The sequence below is a fragment of the Lepidochelys kempii genome, chromosome 6 (assembly GCF_965140265.1).
Source record: "Lepidochelys kempii isolate rLepKem1 chromosome 6, rLepKem1.hap2, whole genome shotgun sequence".
In the NCBI taxonomy this organism is placed as follows: Eukaryota; Metazoa; Chordata; order Testudines; family Cheloniidae; genus Lepidochelys; species Lepidochelys kempii.
In genome coordinates, this window is record NC_133261.1 from 56,472,481 (window position 1) to 56,485,163 (window position 12,683).

Genomic DNA, 12,683 nt, shown 5'->3' on the forward strand with positions numbered 1-12,683 from the left:
ACAGATATCTACCTTTCTCCAATGAATTTAAGCAAGGTGTGACCCAAAACAATGGAAGCTCTATTTACATACAAATCAGCAAGTGGATGGAAAGTCTTCAGGAAAGGAAGAACAGTGTGAGGTCATCCTAAGTCTGGGGATAACACAGTGAGTTTGGAAAGACAATATAAGGAGAAGTAGAAGCCATCTTGGCATCCATCACTGGACAGACATAAAGGGGCTAGAGCTCTTGCAAGCGGTTCAGTTAAGGGGGCTGAAGGTGCTGGGAACCAAAGATTGGGTAGAAATGTACTTCAAGCCAAGGCCTTAGCTTGCTGAGTTAAGTCTTACCCACTAAAAAGTATATTTTTATTCTTGTTTATTTGTAACCCTTTCTAACTTTATTCCTTCCACTTGGCATCACTTAACCTATACTATTTTGTTAATAAATTGGTTTTATTTTTAATCTAAACCAAACCAGTGCTGTATTTGAATGGAAGTAAATGTTAACTCCAGATAATGTGGCAAACTGCTGTATATTGTGTCTTTAAATGAGCAAACAAACCTGATCATTCCTCTGAATGGTCCAGGAAAGGGCTGGACCTTGCAGAGCACACAATTTGGGGAAAATTCGGGATTGGGGAGTGTTGGGGTGATCTTGTCAGGTGTAACCAAAGCTGGTGGAAACCAGAGTGGGGATGTCATATTATAGGATGGTTTCTGGAGTCAAAGCATTGAACCAGGGCTGCATAGCACTCAAACACTTGGGATACTGCATGCTTGTCTGCTGGTTGTTGGTGTCTGAGCTGCGAGTCACAGCAACAGAGCAATTAAGACACCCAGGGTTACAGGGAAGGTGATGACACAACCCCTCACTGGTGTAGATTGCACCCCAGAATGTGACACAGCCAATAGAGGACACTGCATAAAGAAAAGTGATTGAGAATAAGTTAGCTAAAGAATTTAATTCTTAGCATAAATTATATGACATGCTTGTTCTAAGGTCATGTTAGACACAATCTGCATTTTACCTATGCACTGGACCCAAACCTGGTATTAGGAAGAACAAATATTGGATCCCCAAGGTGAACAGTCACTCTATGTTTATTTTAGGCAGGAGATAAAATGTCACTCCAGGGGTTGGTTGTATTCTCTATTTCTAAATATTCTTCCAGCTACCAGACTGAAGTTTCTGAATGATTCTTATTTTTCTGAGGCTCACACCCGCTTGTTGTCATCAGTACCACAACAGCTAATGTAGATTAGTGTAGACAGAATCCAAATGATCAAGCCAGTGCTCAGGAACACCTCTGAGGAATTATTTAAAGAGATTCCTAGTCCTGATATTAGTCATCTTGCAAGACTGCTGGAACAGACACACGATTCTTTTAAAAGCTAACATATCCATAACCATCTAGGGAATTGACAGTAAGCAGAACACAGCCACTCATGACAACAGCTGGATTCTTAATGCCTGCCACTTAAGATAAAGGAAATTTTCTTCTAGCTGTTGGCACTATAGCACTTGAGGTACACAGTTAATCTGTTCTGATTATATCCAGCAGAGGGCAGTGGCAAACACTGGAGCCAGGACATTGCAATCTATATTGTATACACATAGATTACCATAACTTTTCCTAACAGGAATAGCAACAACATTCCATGAAATATGATATACAACCACACAGGAATGCAGGTTTTTTCTCGAACTCCACCTGTTGGCCAGAGTTAGAACCCTGCATCATCATCAACTTGGTGATAAAATTTTGCTTACTCATTGTGGCTAGTGCAGCTCCTGAACTCCACCAGGAAATGAGAAAGGTGGATCTGGAAAGAGGAAATTAAGGTCAGAGATATCCTACAACAACCAGCACCACAGAAAAAGTTTAGGGTTAAGTTTATGTTATTAATTTCTGAAATAATAAAGACAAACTGTACGGAGGGGAAAAGTTTAACCTTCTACAACACATGTAGACTTTATTTGGAGCAAGATGAAAACACCAACTGCTCATTTGATGAATAACTTTGGTAAACAGTTCTTGTTCTGTAGTTTGCTCTAAATAAATCTTTTGCAAGTAGTAACCAAAAGATAAATTTTATTAGTCTGATTGGACACAGAGGTCACATGGTATTATTTCACTTCCCAACTGGATAAGTGTAAATATTAGAATTAGGTTTCCAGTGTTAATATTTTGAGTACAAGCTCAAAATTGACATTCCACAATTCTATTCCAATATTAAGTTAAAAGGGCCCAAATCTGGAAACACTGAAGTATGTACTCAAGTTCCATTGATTGACGCAGGTCTTAAGCATGTGATTAAGCCCTCTTCTGAAACAGGGCTGTTTTCCTGAACTGGAGTTAATACTGAGTTACAAGCAATAATGTTTTTATAATGTCCATAGAAAGAAAATTTTAAAAAGAGCATTAAAAAAAAGAGTCAAAACAACTTCATTAAAAACTGTTTGAATATTTGTTGGAAAGTGTTTTGCAATTCACCTTTTTAAGTAGTACTGTATCCCATTGAAACTACAGAGGCAATACAGACACCATGCAGAATGTAATTTGGTTGAACAGCAGCCAAGAATATTTCACTCAGCCATGGAAGTCAAGACTATTTCATACAATACATTTTCCCGATCAACCGATGAATAAATTATTTATGAATAAATTGGTTTATTATTCAGATTAAAATTCATCATATACCATTATTTGATATTTGTCATCAACCTGCAAATAAATTAACATATTGTCTCCATTATTTAACCAGCTCTAGAATTACCCAGGTAGAGTGTGTCTAATTCATGGGCTAACACCCTTCATCCTCATCAAACCTCCTTCCCCCAAAAAGAAGCCAAACTGGTGATATTTTGGTCCATATTTTTAGATGTGGCCACTGATTTTGGGTGCCCCAGCTGTCAAACTTTGAGTCTGATTTTCAGACAAGCTCCACACCTGCAGCTCCCAATGACTTCAAATAGAGTTATGGTTGCTGAGCCCTTACAAGACCAGTTCCTAGGTTTCTCAGACCGAGCATCCAAGAAATAGGATAACCAAAATCAGTGGTCACTTTTGAGCATTTTGGCCCTAATGATTTACTTCTCTTCTGAAAGGTGGTATCACTCAAGCAGTACAGCACCCTCTAGCACCATGCTGAGGTATCAGTTCAACAATCCCAACAAATAATGGCAACTACTGAATCACCGGCACAACCTCCTGCAGCCTCTAAATAGTTATTCTGAAATCTTCTATCCAAGCACAGAACCCACTTATGCTTGGTTGGCATGTGAAATCTTACGGACCACTGCAGAAGAGGATGAAGTACAGTCAAGGTATGGGAAGTGTTCTTGCTAAGCTGGGTGGACTAGTGGGAGGAAAGTAGTTAGAATGTGACATCCCAACATTGCCAATGTCTCCAGTGCACCTGGCATTTCAGGTACAAATCCTGCTCTGAGTTTCTTAGTAGCAACAACATATTTTTATAATTCATTGTTTTTGTGGAGAGAGGAGGGAAAAGTTCAGGCTTCCAACATTTTTTCTGCAACAAGCATCAACTACAGGTACCAAGAAGCATATGAAACTAATTACTTGGCATCTCAAGGTAGTTTAAAGACCTTCTGTGCAGTGCATATGAATGGTAAAACTGACAGATTGTTCACAATCGCCTTCCATATCTATTAATGTAAAAAATCAAAATTAATATCTCTGTTAAATTAAACCTGATGTGGTCTGAAATGCAAGCCAATCTGTTTTCAATTCTGCAATCACTCATTGCTCCAGTTTTATTAAATCTTAAGACAGAACAAGCTTAAAATGTATTAACTTTGTTAAACAAAGTCTGGTTTTATGACTCAAACGTCAGTCTTCACAGTTCAGTGAGTTCTTTTAAATGTTATACGACTCGCCTAGCTTACCTTGTCTGACAGCGATAGATCCTTTTAATTGACTTTTTTCATTAGGTGGCCAAGATTTTTAATATAAGGCAGGGTCCTCACCAAAACCCACCTTGCAGATTAGAATATGCTATCTGAGATTCTGCACGTTTGTTTCAGAATTATCTTTTACGGTGGGTGGGGCTTGACGTCTTGCCATTTTCATATTCAGAACTTGAGAGATGTGTGACATGGCCCTCATGTCGATTTCATTCTGCCAGACATAACAAACAGGGCCACATACAGATCTGGCACAACTCATGCCTAGATTTTAACAGCGTCTAATTTGTTGTACAGTCAACTGCCTGTTATATGCATTTTCTACCTGGGACCCAAGACACAGTAAATAACCTCCTGCTCCTCTCCAGCTCTTTCCTCTGCTCTTATTTTTCTTGCTCTGTGTATTCTCCTATCATGTTTTTGTGCACAAATGGAGGCTGAAGATATTTAGGAGATGTTTTTTTTTTAGTTTCTCTCATGGCATTTACTGCCACCTTTGTGTCATCCCAGCTGGTTCAATATGACTAGCTAATGCAAAAAAAAAGGGGAAAAGTGCAATTTTACATTTCCATTAAGAATATAAATAAGTAAATGTATTGGAGAACATATTAGGGTTCAGCTAGATCTCTAAGAGATTGAAAAGGGCCTCCAAACCAAGTACTCTCTAGAGACTTCTGAACATAAGTTTCATTTCACCCATACCTGGAACTACCAGAACTTCAGAGGCACTGTGGTGCTACAGAGAAATTTTAGTTCAGGTGCCCCCATGCTTCCATTTTCTTCTATGGGTCAGGCTCTGCAATCACATCTTCCCTAATGTACCACAGCAGTTGAACTGGGAAATACGTATCCAACAAGTGAGCCCAGTCAAAGAAGAAAAAGCAGACATGAGGCACCCTCTACCATTCAGCAGAGTTGGGGCCAGACCCACCTGTGACAGATTTAATTAGTTTCCCCCCAGCCTCAGGGGGTAGGGCTAAGGGGATCAGCAAACTGTTTAATGGACACACAGGCCTTATAACAACGTTGAGAGTGCATAGTCTGGAACAGAACCACAATGAGTGAGCAGGCTCCTGTAAAAGGCCCTGGGCTTGTATTTGCAGGATGCTCAGTACCCAATGCCCCATAATGAGTGGGGAAAGACAAAAGAAACAGAGACCAGCAGAGACTGAGAACAGTATTCCAGGGAAGTAGTCTGGGTGCTCTGTCCCAGAGCTAGAAAGATTCTTAAAGATAGCCCAGAAAGGAGCTGGGAACAAGGTCCCGAGGATAGGCAGAGAGAAGTTTCAAAAGGCAAAGGAAACTTTTGGTTGCTGGGACCCTTTAGTTGGGCTTTTGATACCCCAGAAGGTATTAAGTAAGTTTGAGACTTGGCCATAGGGCTAAACGACATCAGCAGAACAGACCAACGTCTGAAGATCCACCCCCAAAGGAAAATAAAGCAATGAGTGCCACTGCTTGGCTGGCAAGGGCGTTGATGACCCCATGACAATTGGATATGAGAAGTGAGATCACAAGACCTCCTTCCAGAAAGGAGGAATTATGGGGCAGGGAGGTTCGGATTCTTTCTTCAGTTGGGGAACATCTAACTGATCCTGAATTAAAACATTTTGATTCAGTTATACAAACCCAGAAGTTTCAATTCACATTGGCCCTATCCCAAACTAAAAATTCATTTTGGTTTTCCCTGGTGGAAAAATGAATTCATTTCTGCAAAAATTTTGCAGAAACCACATATTTTATAGATCTTTTTTCTAATATTACAGTGTAGGCTTTCCAATGTAGTCTACAAATGGAGTACACAATATAGCCCACTGAAACTCTTGGCTAAAAAAGGCCTATATTCCTACATCAGTGGGTTATTTGCCCATTAATGGCTAGAAGGCCTGGGGCTAGCCAACACTCATTACTAAAGGATGCACACCTGTGGGAGACTAGCCGTTTCCCTACAAAGAGCAGCAGGTGAGTGCAGTACACTGGGGATGCTCAGAAAACAGAGGGTGTGAAAGACAAGTCCTTGAAGAGACTTTGAACTGTGCCCAGCTTTGGCAAAGGTCACTAGGAAACCTCCAACTAAAGGGACAGAAACAGTGTACTGGGTTGGGGACTGGAGGGCCAATGTACGCATGAAGAGTGAATAAACTGCAGATGGGGAATGTTTTAATTTTCTTTGGACTGTCTTGACTGTATTTAAGGAACCCTTGTCAAGGATACAACCAGGAGGCCAGTGGTCTGCCTTTTATAAGCCTATCAAAAGCCAAGAATTATAGAACAAATTAGCAGGCAATGCATATTATTTCATAGTCACTTTTATTACTAGTAATTACATTATTTTAATGAAAAATAAAAGGCATCCCTTGCATAAGGGTCCACTTGAATCATAATGTTTAATAAGGAGGAGGAGGGACAGAGTCATGTTGGTGTTACAGACTTGCTTTTAACAGCTTTTTATTAATGTACAGTGCTATATTTGCCTTAACCCATTGGGAACTGAGCAGACTTTCCAAATGTGTGTGTGTGTGGGGGGGGAATAGAGGCTCCACAGAAACTCTACAGCCTTGGCTTTTTTTTTCCTCCCCCTCCTAACAGGCTACGGCTGGAGAGAAAACTTGGCTATCTGCCCCATATACTGAGCACACTACAGATGGCTCTTAGTCCTCTGCTAACCAGATTAGCTTTTCCCAAGTCATTTGCCTTTAACCTTCAAAACATTCCTCTCCTTGTCTCCATTGTCAAAGCTCTCTGCTGATTAAAAGTCATTTCCAAAGAGTAACTGTCAATTGATAAAGTGGTCCACAGTGGTCATGGCTTGGATCTACCCAAACCAGATGGAGCTGGTAAAAAGAGAGGTGGACCACAAAGGAAAGTATGGCAGTTTCTGACCTTTGCACAAAAGGCAATAAATCAAGCATTAGACAAATTGAGGCATATTGAGATTGGGCTGCTTAACAGATAATCCATTGGCCTTTTAGTCTCCTGGTCTCTTCTCTTCATTTGTTTTACTGCATTGAACAATATTGTACATCCAAAAGGAGAGGGGGGCAGATTTCAGCATGAGGGGTAGATTCACTGATGGATCATTAGCTGGGATGCTGAAGTTATTGCCCCTTTTACTTTCCTCTTGTGAGATATTTTTTATACACTGGTTAACTGCTGAAAATAGACAGATGGAAACTCAGCATACTGTTTCCTGTGAAGGAACACACCTCCCCAACTGTGCAGTGTTCTTTTTCTGGATCGTGGTATCAGCCACACTAAGGTATCTGTCCAAGTCCTGGTAGGAAGTTAATTAGTTTTGTTGTTCAAAAGGGAAGAATCATATCCACTGAACCATATGGTAAATGTACAGTATGAATCTAAATTAGCCACAGCATTTTACTCATCTCGCCCTACCAGGGTGACTACCTCAGTCACGGAACACAGATATGTTAGTGGACTGTGTCTGAATCTCTTATTTATAAAGGAAATCACAGCTTCTAGAAATAAGGCACATTTTTTAAAAACAGTAAGTGTGATTACCCATTGAAACAAACTACCAAGTGAAGCGATGTCTCTTCTGTCACTTGAAGTCTTCAAATCAAGACTGCATGCCTTTCTGGAAGATATGCTTTAGCTAAACATAAGTTATTGGGCTCAAGGGTAACAAGCTATAATGTAATGGCTTGTGATATGCAAGAGGTCAGACTAGATGATCCAGTCATCCATCTGATCTTAAACTTTATGAATCTATTGAACCAATTGGAGCAAAGAAAGAATCTTAACCCACTTAAGCGGCAATTAATTATTATATGAGTGCATGTTCATAGTGAATGGCAGTTTAGGAAAAAGTAGCTTGATATGAACAGTTTGACATTGACTGTTACAGTCTTTAGATAAAATGTTTCCATCTTCCACAGAAAAAGTGGACCAATGCCAGTGTTCTTGCATGTCTTGGAAACAGCAGGTTCCAGAGACCTAATATACAGTTGTATGATCCACAGTTTTGCAACTTTGAGCAAGCTGCCTCCAACACATCTCCATCCTTGAGAAATCTTCAAGCCATAGCTTTTAGTTTCCCAAGCCTTTCCAAGTAGGTGAACCCATCCAGTGACTAAATGAGGATTGCTGTGTTTACTTAACCATCACAACTATCTAGCAGCAACAGGGCTTATCGTTACCCCAAACATTCCATCTGTGCTACTCGGCTAGAAATAACAGAATGGAAAATATGTTAAATAAATTTGGGTAATGAATAAAGATCAGGGATTTTTTTTAAATGGTTGCTTTTTGTGGTTCTAATATTCATCCTGCATCAGAAAGCTATTAGGCAGGGCTACATTACTCTTGGTTTTACATATGACAGCCCCCATATTCCCAGCTATATTCAGATCACCTAAAACAGACAATTACATTTAATCCTAACCTGAGGGTCAGAAAGCAATTGAATTTACTGTAATAAATACTATCTAGAAATACAAACATTTGTCCAAGAATCTACAAACAGTACATATTAGAGCTGGTGAGGAATTTTTTGACCAAATGTTTTGTCAGAAAATGCCAATTCATAGAAACATATCTGTTTCTATGAAATTTTCTTACTTCTAGGATAATATTTAAGGTTTGAGACAGACAGACCGACCTGCCACAGAATAGCCTAGTCATGAAGGCACTCAGGTAGGTGCAGGAAACCAGGTTCAATTTGAAGCTCTACCAAATTTTGAGCAGGTTCAAGCTTTCCTGTTGGAACTGTTCTATTTTGTATAAATACATATTAATTGAGAGAGAGAGAGAGAGAAGACTGACTCTTTAGGCTAGTGATCAGAGCAGGTATCTGGAGGTGGGAAACCTAAGTTAAAGTCCCTTTTCTGAATCAGAAAGGCAAACCTCCACAACTACTGGCCAATTAAACATCTTCTCTGCACTAAGATTTACTTAAAATATAGTGAAACAACAAGGGAAGCTTCAACAGTTTTCCTAAAGATTATTGTCAAGTGCCTTCCTAAAAACAGTAAGGATTAAATTCTACACCAAAGCAGAATCAAACATGACTAGAATAGAATGGGACTGAAGTGGCAAAGTTTATAGAGATGGATAAATATGTCATGGCTTTCTATGCTTACCATACTCCTGCTACAGATTTTACCCCTATAACCACCATTTAGGTCTAGTAGTCACTGCAAAAAAAAATTCAGTCAGGGTTTACATAGAAAACCACATTGCGATTCTGCAGAATTTATCATGTATTCCTCTCGGACCAGGCCACTGTGTGAATTCCATCAGCAGCTTTCTTCTTTGATTGCTTTTCCATCCCATTATCTTAATATACTGCACAGCTCTTTAGTGTCACTTTTTAGATACGCTCACTAATTAATTGTGCTGCCTTTCTAGACAACAGGAAGTGGGAGACTCTGAGGTCGGTCAGATTCCATTATGCCACTACCTAGTATACTAACAACGAATATGGCCAGAAAAGAAGATTGCTAATTACGACTAATGCATTTGAAAACGTTTTCAGTGCAGACAAAACCCAGACTGTTGCAGCTCATAAGCATTATAATCTGACCACTTCTTGTTATTGTTTCTTCCTCTTCAGTAATATGCTTCACAAGTACTAAAGTATTTTACATATAGTAATATACATTGTGCACAGAGCTAGCAGGCACCAGATATAGAGTTATATCATCACTGGTAGAAGTATCTGACAGGGAGCTCACATGACAATGTGCCACTGTGTCATTTTGTGGTGATGGAATGCAGCAAGGGGAAGGCAAAAGGAACAAGAGAAGGTGTTACTCTGAGACAAAGTTCATGTCTCCCAGAAAGGTTCATGATCAACCAAACAAAAGTAGCACTGTTGTTGTAGGACAGTAGCAGTCAAACAGTCACCACTATCAGCCTCTGTAGCAAATGACTGGTGGATAGGTAATGTAATGCTGATTTGTTTTTTTTAAAAAAAGGCTCCAGAGTTGACCCTGACAATTAAAGGCCAGTATTCCTAATTTCAGTATGAGGCAAACTGGTTGAAGCTATAGAAAAGAACAGAATTATCAGACACATAGAGGAACATGATTTGTTGGGGGAAGAGTCAACATGGCTTTTGTAAAGGAAATTCATGCCTCATCAATCTATGAGAATTCTTTGAGGGGGTTAAACACTAACCCAGGAACCCATCCTTGGAACAAAGCCCATTGGTAACTCTGAATGTTCACATACCTATTCAGGGGACACCGTCATAGGACCTCATCACATCAGCCACACTATCAGAGGCTCATTGTGATATATGCCATCATGTGCCAGGAATGCCCCTCTGCCATGTACATTGGCCAAACCGGACAGTCTCTACGTAAAAGTATAAATGGACAGAAATCACGCGTCAAGAATTACAACATTCAAAAACCAGTCGGAGAACACTTCAATCTCCCTGGTTACTCGATTACAGACCTAAAAGACGCAATACTACAACAAAAAAAACCTTCAAAAACAGACTCCAACAAGAAACTGCTGAATTGGAATTAATTTGCAAACTAGACACCATTAAATTAGGCTTGAATAAAGACTGGGAGTGGATGGGTCATTACACAAAGTAAAACTATTTCTCCATGCTTATTTTTTCCCTCTACTATTACTCAAACACCTATGTATGATGTGTTTGTATGTTAACTGTTGGAAATGGGCCATCCTGATTATCACTACAAAAGTTTTTTTTCTCCTGCTGATAATAGCTCACCTTAACTGATTACTCTTGGTATGGCAACACCCATATTTTTCATGTTCTCTGCGTATATATGTATCTTCCTACTGTATTTTCCACTGAATACATCCGATGAAGTGGGTATTAGCCCAGGAAAGCTTATGCTCAAATAAATTGCTTAGTCCCTAATGTGCCACAAGTACTCCTCGTTCTTTTTGCTGATACAGACTAACACGGCTACCACTCTGAAACCTGTCATCCTATTACTGTTACTCCAGTTTACAAGGTCATCCAGATCTTCCTGTAGGATATGCCAGTCCTTCTCTGTGTTGGCAATACCTCCCAGTTTTGTGTCATCCACAAACTTTATTAGCACATTCCCGCTTTCTGTGTCAAGGTCAGTAATAAAAAGATTTAAAAACTGATCCCTGAGGAACTCCACTAGTAACCTCCTTCCAGCCTGACAGTTCACCTTTCAGTATGACCTGTTGTAGTCTCCCCTTTAACCAGTTCCTTATCCACCTTTCAATTTTCATGATGATCCCGATCTTTTCCAATTTAGCTAATAATTTCCCATGTGGAACCATATCAAATGCCTTACTGAAATGGAAGTAAATTAGAGCCACTGCATTTCCTTTGTCTAAAAAATCTATTACCTTCTCAAAGAAAGATCAGGTTGGTTTGACACGATCTACCTTTTGTAAAACCATGTTGTATTTTGTCCTAATTGCCATTGACCTCAATGTCCTTAACTACTTTCTCCTTCAGAAAGCCTTTGCCATGGTTCCTCACCAAAGGTTCTTAAGCAAACTAAGCAGTCACGGAAAAAAAGGGAAGGGTCCTCTCATAGATCCGTAACTGGTTAAAGATCACAAACCAAGTGTAGGACTAAGTGGTCAGTTTTCAGAATGGAAAGAGGTAAATAGCAGTGTCACCCAAAGATCTGTACTGGGACCAGTGCTATTCAACATATTCGTAAATGATCTGGAAAAATAAGTAAACGCTGAGGTGGCAGAGTTTTCAGATTATACAAAGTTACTCAAGATAGTTAAGTCCAAAGCAGACTATAAAGAGTTACAAAGTGTAACACAAAACTAGGTGACTGACCAACAACATGGCAGATAAAATTCAGTGTTGATTAATGCAAAGTAATGCATACTGGAAAACATTCCTAACTATATACATACAAAATGATGGGGTCTAAGTTAAGTTGCTACCACTCAAGAAAGATCTTGGAGTCATTGGAGGGAGAAAACGCCTGCTCAATGTGCAGCAACAGTCAAAAAAGCTAATGTTAGGAGCCATTAGAAAAGGGATAGATAAAAAGACAAAATATCATAACGACACTATATAAATCCATGGTACACCCATGCTTGAATATCATGTGCAGTTCTGGTCTTCCCATCTCAAAAAAAGATATATTAGAATCAGAAAAACGTACAGAGAAGGGCAACAAAAATTATTAGGGGCATGGAACACCTTCCATATGAGGAGAGATTAAAAAAATTAGGGCTGTTCAGGTTAGAAAAGAAACAGTTAAGGGGTGATATGATAGAGATCTATAAAATCATGAATAGTGTGAAGGGAATAAGAAACTTATTTATTCCTTCATGTAACACAAGAACTAGGGGTTACCCAATGAAATTAATAGGCAGCAGTTTTAAAACAAATATAAGGAAGTATTTCTTAACACAACACACAGTCAATCTGTGGAAATTGTGGCCAGTGGATGTTGTCAAGGCCAAGAGTATAACTGGGTTAAAAAAAGAATCAGATAAATGCATGAAGGATGGGCTCATCAATGACTATTAGCCAAGATGGTCTGGTATGCAACTCCAGGCTCTGGGTGTCCCTAAGCCTCTGATTGCGAGAAGCTGGGAGTGGATGACAGGGGATGGATCACTCAACATAATACCCTGCTCGCTGCCAGTGAAGCATCTGGCAGAGGCCATTGTTGGAAGGCAAGATACTGGACTAGATGGACCATTGGTCTGATCCAGTATAGCCATTCTTATGTTCTGTACGGTATAATGAGAGATGATCAAAACTTTTTTGTTGAACTTTTTTACAACTAAAAATGCAGGTTTATCAACACTGAAATGT

The 12,683-nt window shown here is 39.5% G+C and overlaps 1 protein-coding gene across 8 annotated transcripts in view; it reads right to left on the bottom strand.

Moving 5' to 3' along the window:
- Window positions 1-12,683, bottom strand: part of LRRC4C (leucine rich repeat containing 4C) — an 846,136-nt gene that overhangs the window by 679,829 nt on the left and 153,624 nt on the right. For 6 of the 8 annotated variants that reach the window (XM_073348031.1, XM_073348035.1, XM_073348025.1 and 3 more), the window contains exon 2: window positions 1,754-1,806. The exons of the other annotated variants lie outside the window; for them this stretch is intronic. The gene's annotated coding sequence lies outside the window, so the exon portion shown is untranslated. The remainder of the gene's footprint in view (window positions 1-1,753; window positions 1,807-12,683) is intronic. 8 annotated transcript variants of the gene reach the window in all.